The sequence below is a fragment of the Triticum aestivum genome, chromosome 4B (genome assembly GCF_018294505.1).
Source record: "Triticum aestivum cultivar Chinese Spring chromosome 4B, IWGSC CS RefSeq v2.1, whole genome shotgun sequence".
NCBI classification, from domain to species: domain Eukaryota; kingdom Viridiplantae; phylum Streptophyta; class Magnoliopsida; order Poales; family Poaceae; genus Triticum; species Triticum aestivum.
Genome location: NC_057804.1, coordinates 34,405,665 through 34,414,495, shown reverse-complemented (window position 1 = coordinate 34,414,495; position 8,831 = coordinate 34,405,665). Strand labels below are relative to the sequence as shown.

Here is an 8,831-nt window from a genome sequence, read left to right as displayed (position 1 = left end):
CAGGCGGTTACCGCTTTGTGGCCGGACATGCCGGCTCTGCGCACCGCCAGTCGGACCGCCGACTGGCTGGAAGTCGCTGCCGGCCGTCTTGAGGCCTGGAAGGGCTCCTCGGCCCGGGCCGGAGCGCGCCGGGCCTTGGAGTTCGTCAAGGCGTGGCATCCAGGGCTGGACCTGGACCGTCTGGCCGCGTTCCGGTCAGAAGCCCAGGCCGAGCTGGAGGCCGTGGAGGGCGCCCTTATCGAGCGTGCGGCGGCCATCGCCGAGTACACGGACACCAGTGTCTTCGTGCCCGAGCGCGCTGAAGGCGGCGAGGAAGTGCCGGCAGAGTGGTTCGGGATGAACCCGGTGTATGGCGAGGACTCAACGGAGGTGATCAACTCCAGCACCGAGGAGGAGGACGAGGCGGAGGCCGAAGGCGAGGCGGAGGTGCCAGAAGACGGAGCAGGCGGCCAGCCTCAGCTCGACCGCGCCTCCAGCAACGAGCCGCGTCGAGAGAAGGCGACTGCCGCCGGAGGCGATCAAACCGAGCCCCCCCAGCCGACTGCCCCGGCGCCTGACACCGCCTTCTCCTCCGATCCTCCAATCCCAGATGCCGCCTCCTAGGCTGCTGTTTTCACCTCTGCTTGTCTGTCTTAAGTAATCTTTTGAGAACTTTGTTAGATTTAAACAATTCCACCCGCGGGGTGTATCTTGAACTTCTATTCAAAGATTCGGCCAAGGGCCTATGTAAATATTTATCCGATTTCCGTCTTTCCTTGCTTAATGCTCTTTAGGCTTTTCCCTTTGCCGCCTTCCTTTAGTCGCTGCCTTGCCTGTCGGACAGCCGCTCTGCGGACTGTCGCTGGGTCAAGTGCTTGGCTACTTCGGGAAGGCAAGTACTTGGCCGTTTAGAGTTTCTTTAGCAAGTCGGATAGAAAGCGTCAAGCCGACTACCCAAGAGTCGGCCGTCTTTGATAGAGGCTAATAAAGAAGGCGAGCCGGCTGCTCATGAGTCGGCTTTCTGCTTCAGAAATGCTGGAGGCCGTCTCACGCTATGTTCGTGCTTTAGGTCCTTAGCCATTTTTCGTCTGGGCGCCCGTTCTTCCTCACTCCTGCCTGCCTCACAGTCGCTCTGCGAGCTATGACTCTGCCAGGAGGCGGATTGGGCACCGCGCACTACTTGTCTGACTGCGGGAAGCTTTTTATAGCGCAAGGCGGCAAGTCCCCAGGCCGACTAGTCTGGCACGGTGCCAAGCGGCTTGTAATAAAAGTAATGTACTTGAAGGCATAATTCTTATCATACAGATAACAAAAAAGGGCAGTCCCCGAGCTCGTCTCGGGGGGCCCAAAGTCTTAGTACTTTAATACAAAAGGGTAGTGCGATACATACCGCATCAACTGTAAAATCTTCGAAGAAGATTTGCATTCCATGGGCACTCTGTCTCTTTGCCGGAGTCGTCCCTCTTGCGCGCTCGGGGCTTCTGGGCGTCGATCAGATAGTAGGCATCGTTCCCTAGCACCTTGCTGATGATAAAGGGGCCTTCCCAAGGTGCCGACAGCTTGTGCTGGCCGGCTGTTCGCTGGATCAGCCGGAGCACAAGGTCGCCTTCTTGGAAAGATCTTGGCCTGACCTTCCTGTTGTAGTATCGACGCAGACTTTGCTGGTAGATGCTGGACCGGCTGAGTGCCAACAGCCGGCCTTCTTCCAGCAGATCGACGCCGTCTTGACGTGCTTCTTCTGCTTCTTCCTTGGTGTACATGGTGACTCGCGGAGAGTCGAACTCTATGTCCGTTGGGATGACGGCTTCGGCGCCATAAACGAGGAAGAAGGGTATGAAGCCGGTTGACTTGTTTGGAGTCGTGCGCAGACTCCAGAGGACGGCTGGCAGCTCCTCAAGCCAACAGCCGGCAGATCGCTCCAGTGGTACGACGAGTCGAGGCTTGATGCCGGATAAGATGAGGCCGTTTGCTCGCTCCACCTGGCCGTTTGACTGCGGATGGGCAACAGACGCTAAGTCCATTCGGATGCCCTGTGTCGCGCAGAAACGGGCCAAGGCGCCTTTGGCGAAATTCGTGCCATTGTCGGTGATGATGCTGTGTGGGATGCCGTATCGAGTTGTGATGTCAGCGATGAAGGTCACTGCAGTCGGACCATTCAACTTCTTGATGGGTTTCACCTCCACCCACTTGGTGAACTTGTCTACTGCGACAAGTAGGTGAGTCAAGCCACCTCGTGCCGTCTTGAATGGTCCCACCATGTCCAGGCCCCAGACTGCAAAGGGCCAGGCGATGGGGATAGTCTTGAGTGCGGAAGCTGGCTGAAGTGGCGAACAAAAGCCTCGGTGAAGTCGACCCAGCTGTTGATGCTGCGAGGCTTCAGACTGTTCAACCACGTCCGGGCCGAGCCCTGGAGCATGAGCGGGACGTATCTTACGGCAACACGCTTGTTGCCGTTCGCTATGTTGACGGCGGTGGAGTAGTCAATCAGCCAATCTTCCGGCTTCACGGTGTCGGTATATTTGGGCGTGTCTCGGGGGAGCGTGAACCCTTTGGGGAAGGGGTCATCTCGGATGCGGGGTCCAAAGCAGGGGGGACCCAACCCGTCTTCTTCTTCCAGCGCCAGGGATCGCTGGAGTCGGTCGATCCGGTGGCGGGCGTCGTTCTCTCCGACTCCCTCTTGGCGGCCAAGGCGGTCGCCGAGAGTCGGATGTTCCACGGGCGGCGGGGAGACTCGCCTTTCTCTGCGAGGGGGGGAGGCAGGTAGTCGTCCCGCCGTTCCACCGCTTTGGGGCGGCCGTCTTGGTCGCGCTCGATGGTGATGTGAGTCCGACTATGGCTGACAGCCGGCTCCTTGTCCTTCTTCCCACGGGCCCTGCCAGTCGGCGTCCGAGACGTCGCACCTTGGTCTCGGCGAGGCGGTGGGTCGTCGTTTTGGCGCTGCGGCGCCTCAGTACGGCAGCTGGCATCATTCTGCGCGGCGACCGCATCGAGGAGCTGCTGAACTCGCTCTGTCATTACGCGGCGCTCTTCGCCTTCGAAGTCGTCGAGCTCGTCTGCCGCCGCCTGCGCGGCGCGGATATTCTCTGCGGGCGTGGCATACACAGGGCGATCGGCCCCGAAGAGGTTGGCGATTGCCGCGCCGCGCTGTCGGACCGCGCCTAGGCGGCTAGGCCCGGTCGGAGCCGGCGAGCCGCCTACGGCGCGATCCATCTCGCGTTGGTAAGCTTCTGACAAGCGCCTCATGCTTGCCAGCTTCTTCGCGCCTTCGACGAGTTGAAGGCGGAGCGCCTCCAGCGTCTCGGCGTCGGCGTCTTCCGGAATCGGCGCTGCAAGGCCTCGCAGAGCCGCGTCAAGCGGGTCGTGCGCTCCTTGGCCGGAGCGCTCGCCATGCTCGAGGACAAGGACCTCAGTGACGGTGCTTCCGTCGCTCCCCGCGCAAGGGAGTGGCTCGTCGTAGACCACCACGTTGGTGGGGAATGCGTTGAGCGACGCGGTGTCGGAGTCGACCAGCATCGGGTCGGTGGATCCTATGGACTCCAGGTCCGCGGCAGGCTCGCCGGCGACGTGGAGTTGGTCGAGGAGGCCCGCGAGGAGGCTCTCGGGAACACTCATGCCTGCATCGGATGCAGGCTCATCAGAGAGGCGAACCTCGCCGATAAGATCGGCGAGGCAGCTGGCCGCACAGGCGATCTCAGCGCCGTGCAGCGCGTCGGCACAGACGCCATCCGGCGTGCCGGGCTGGCTGTGCTCGCCGGGGAGGAACAGGGTTCCCGTCCAGAGCAGATCTCCGGACGACGGTGCTCCTCGCCCCACGGTGGGCGCCAAATGTCGGGGGTTGGGTACGACATATGCCAAAGGATGGCTTATCATGGTGGGAGCGAGTAGAACGTCGCCGGTGCCTGGAAGCGGGATGAGGCGAAGACATGCACGCCGGCGGAACTTACCCATCTTCAGGGCTCTCCTAGGAGATAACACCCCTACTGCTGCTCTGCGGGGTCTCCGCATGATCACTAAGGCAAAGTGACTATAATGGTGCTCCTGGAGCTGTTTCGGGAGGCTGGAGAGGGCAGGGCTAACTCTTTCCTCCCTGTGCTATCTGGTCTATCTCTATCTAGGTCCGAACCCTTTGCATGGGTGCCCCGAGGGGTTTATATAGGCCTACCCTCCGGGGGTACAATAGTAATCCTGCTGGGCGCGGGTCCCAGCCGTCTGTCTCTCAGGCCGCCGTCTTCCCTGCCGTCTTCTGGGGCCCATCGACTGGCGGGTCCCGCGGACAGGCTTGATACTGTAGCGGCACCCTTGATGACGCAGGCTTGGTCATTGGGTCGTGGCAACAGTGCCGCCGTCTATCGGGCGATCACTGTCGCCATTCCCCATCCTATCTGGTTAATGGCTCGTGGGGCCCTGGGGAGGAGTCGGCCGACTCCTGGGGGACCGACTCCCACAGGTCCGTCTTCGGGGCGCCCAGGCCGCCTTCGGCCCACCCACTGACAGGCGGCCCCGCCGTCTTCGGACCGTACAGGCCGGCGTCGTGGGCACAGTACGTGACGCACTGTAGCTGAGGTCAGGGCAGGCATTGCAACAGTGCCGCCCCTCGCCGGAGATCCTCCAGCGATACGGCTCACTGTAGCCATGCCGGCCCTTCATAAGCAAGGGGGGGGGGACGGCCACACCGTGACCGTACCCCACGTCGTACTTCGGGACGAGGGAGGAGTCATGGGCCGACTCTCCATAGTCGGCCCTTCTGGAGGTCGCCAGCTCGGAGTCGGCTTGTCTCGGAGTCGGCTTGCCTTGGAGTCGCTCCTGCGACTCGGCTCGAGGGGCGCGGCCTGCCCCGACGTCTTGAAAGGTCCTGGGACTCGGGTCAGCCTACCCGTGGCCCAATACTCCGACATAACCACGAGTCGACTGGTGGTTAGCACAGTCCTTTTCAAAAAGATCCCCAGCCCGGTACTCCCCAATTGTTTCTGTGTCAATCTCTAGTCACGTCGCAACCTACACCTCGCCGGCGGCCACGGCGACCTCCAATCCCTGTGGCAGCCGCAACGGAATGTGTATCTGCATGGGTGGTTGCTACGACGCTGCGGACAGCCTGCCGCGTGTGGGTGGCCGTCACAACGGCGACCTCGGACAGAGATCCATGTTGATTTCTGTCGCATCGGCAGCCTCGGACGGAGATCCATGTCAATGGCTGTTGCATCGGCAGCCTTCGCCGGAATCCGAGTAGGCAGCGGCGGCGACGGCCAGTCATGGAGATAACAGGAGGCGACCACCACACTCTGGTGGCCGCGACCAACACATTCCAAGGAAGACGGCGGCCACCACATCCTGACAACGACAACTACAACAGCACAACCCCGTAGATGACCACTACTGCGACCACATACCTACTTTTATTTAGATGAACTCCTCTTGCTGATTGCAGTAGCAGTTCATGTTGTTTGGGGTGCAAAATTCAGAAATATTGAATGTCATTTCTCTAGATTTGTTTTTCCGAAAGTTGGGAGACAGAGAGCAACTGGGCAGAACATGTGCTGGCTGCCTGGGCTAGAATTGACAGTATATCTTGTACTGAAAATGACAATGTAAACATGTTTGCTACTCCCCCCGTTCACTTTTGTAAAACCGTTTAGACATTTAAGACAACACCCAAAACAGTTCAATTTAAGCTGTCTAAAACATCTTATAAAAGTGAACAAACAGAGTAGATTGAATGAAAGCTCTCATTTACTCTCAGGAAAATAGTATTTTTACTTTATTTTGATGAATTGATACTGTAATTTGGTTAACAAGTCTCGTATGCCGCCAATACACTTCTACCTCTAATAGATGCTACTTCTACTATTAAGCAGCCAGTGGTTGAACTGAACACTGCTTGTATAGCAGAATAAATGGATGAGCTCTTGGTTTGCCAAAGTTTTCTGTACATGAATTTCTCCCATGTGATAGCAGCTGCTCCTTAGTATAATAAAATCAGAGCATGTTATGTGCTCATTGGTATATATAACAAAATCAGAGCATGTTCAGGTTTATGAGAACATAATTTATCTTGGTGCCCCTGCTACTTGCCACGCTCCATTCAACTCAACACTCGTCAAAGAAGCAGCTGCTATCGCCGAAAATGCATAGGAGCGGACGAGCTCGCATGCTCGCGGAATTGCTGCGCACTCGTTTTCGTTGGGATAAGAGCTATGTCAGGTATTGTCGCATGTATACGAATTGGGGCTTGGGCTGAATAGGTACGGCTGGACCGACACGATTAACTGACGGACGCTGATGTGCGTAGGACAATGATGTCCTCGACCCAGGCGTGCCATCTGAACGTTTTCACAGCCTACGCCCTACTTAACGGCGTGTCACGACTCACGAGCGAGGCGGTGTCGGGTGGGCTCATCTGCCTTTGCGTCCACACTTGCCGGCCATGCAGGAGGATTACAAAAACAGAATCACCTGTCATTTACAATCTGTTCGTTAAAACACGTCACACCCTGCTCGATCTCACGTGTGAAATGGTAGTCAACTTGGTAATCCTCTACCCACACCAACTTGCTAAACACGAAGGAGATGCACTAAGGTGCACCGCTGACACAAAGCATGGGGTGACAGGTCAAATGCACGAGGCAGCATTCGCGGACAATTCATAACCTAGTTTATGAAAGATATTTGGAGCAAGTCTCCGTGCCTCCAGGCTGTCCACGCACGTCGGACGACGTCCTATCCTCGCCTCGGGACGAGGCCGGATGGACTGCTGTGCGCCGCCCGCGCCGTCCCCGACGGGACGCGCCTTCAAGCCGGCCTGCTGCATCCTCTGCCCATCCCACGCCTCTCCACCTCGAGGAGCAGCGTCGGGCGAGCCAGCTCCGCTTCAAAAGGCGCACGGAGGGGCTCTGCTCTCGTTGCCTTGCTCCGCAACATCACCGCTCCGTCGCTTGCAGGGACCCCATCCGCTGCCTAGCCTGCAATCTCTCCGGGCATACCGAGCGCAAGTGCCCGTTACGTTCCAAGCCACGGCCTCCCGGTCCCAGGCTCGTCCCTCCCACTCCCAGGCTCGTCCCTACATCGGCTGCTCGCCCTCGCCCATCGCCATCTTTGCCGGGCGCGATTTCCTGGGCCGCCGTCGTTGCCGCTCCTCCCACGCCGGCCCTTCCTCCTCCTCCACACCAACCCGCGATGGCCCGCGTCTCTGCTGGCATTGGGGCGCCGGACGCTCGCCCGGAGGAGGACTCCTGCATCATCCCGTCCTCCTTCGACATGGACCGCGACATGCTCGACTGGGAGCAGACTGCTGCCATCGCCTGGTCCGTCAACTCGCCGCGGCGCCTTGAGGCGCTTGACGTCGACCGCGCCATCCGGAAGCAGTTCCGCTTGAGCCACGCGGACGTGGCTGTCACACCGTACCACCCCGTCGAGTTCCTCGTCAAATTCAACCACAAGGCTCATTGCGACGAGGCCCTCGCTGCGGGGCGGGTGCGTGCCGGCGGTTGCATCGTCCACATCCATCCCTGGCGGCCGCTGGAGCGGGCTTTTGGTGCGGCTCTAAACTACAGAGTGCGTCTCTGCCTTGAGAATGTGCCGGACTACGCCTGGACTCCGTTCGTCGCCGAACGCATCATCGGCCGACGCTGCTCCCTCGACCGTCTAGAAGACCACTCTGCGCTCAGGACGACCTCAGAGACGCTCGACCTTTGGGCGTGGACGGCGGACCCAAATCTGATCCCGAAGATCATTTGGCTCACCTTCACCACAAGGCCGTCCGGCGGTCTGCAGGTGTTCGCCAATGAGGCCAGACCGTCGGGCTGCAAGAGAGGCGCCACCTTCCGCGTGCTGGTCCACCTGGATGCGGTGGAAGACCATGCCAACGCCCCGCTGGACTGCTACGTCACCAACAGCCGCGCCGCAGCCTTCATTCCGCCTCGGTCGAACCTGGTGTGGAACCGGGGTTCTGTTGATGGCGTTCCCCCGCCGCTTGGGCCGACGCTGGCCGCGCCTGCTCCTGTCCCCTCCCGGGCTGCTGCACCCCGTCGCCGTGGCCAGGGGTCCGACGACCACCGTCGCCACCAGCCGCGGCGCCGCGACAACGGCGACGACTCCGACGACGACTGGCATGGGGGCGGTGGCAGAGATGGGCGCGGGTGCGATGGTCGTGCCCTGGGAGACTCGCTTGGAGGTGCGCAGAGAGCGCACCCGTTCCCCCCGTCGCCGGGACGGGGCGGCCGGAAGTCACGGTCGTCGCCGGGCGGGGTCCCCTGCCGCTGCGGAGCCGGTGTCTCCGGCGTCCGGGCTAGGCCTGGGTAACTTCAGTCCGCTTCGCCTGGTGGCCTCCGATGGCGGGCTGCAGTTCGGGGGGCATGCCCGGGTGCTTCGGGATGAGTTGGCCTTGGCTCTCGAGGCGGCCCTCGCTCCGTTGCGCTCCGAGTTCTCCGCCATGCGTCGAACGGTCGTCGGGCTCGTCGACAAGGCGGAGGGGCTCTTCTCCAAGTTGGCCTCGCCGGCGCGCCCCGTCATCCCATCTCCTACAGTGGTGCATGGCGGCTTTGGGCCCGATGTGGATGCGGCTATGCCCCTCTCTGTCAGCCTGGCGGGGCTGTCGCTCGACTCGCCTCGGCTCGCCTCGGACGCGAATGAAGCCTGGTTCGTCCCGGCCACGGACACGCCACAGCATGCACCTTCCATCACTGCGCCTCCCCCTGCTTTGGTTGCGCCGTTGACGGCTCCGGTGATGGCCTCCCTGGATTCGACCGCATCGCCTCTGCTTGGGGCTGCTGCTGGCCTGGAGGTGCCTGGACCTGTTGCGGCTCCCTTGGCGGAGGTTGTCTGCACGCCGGCCGCTGCTGCTAGTCTGCTTCCTGAAG

General features: G+C 60.5%; 1 pseudogene; it reads left to right on the top strand.

Moving 5' to 3' along the window:
• The first annotated feature begins 7,149 nt into the window (after positions 1–7,149).
• Positions 7,150–8,264, top strand: LOC123089927 (uncharacterized; annotated as a pseudogene).
• The last annotated feature ends 567 nt before the right edge of the window (positions 8,265–8,831 follow it).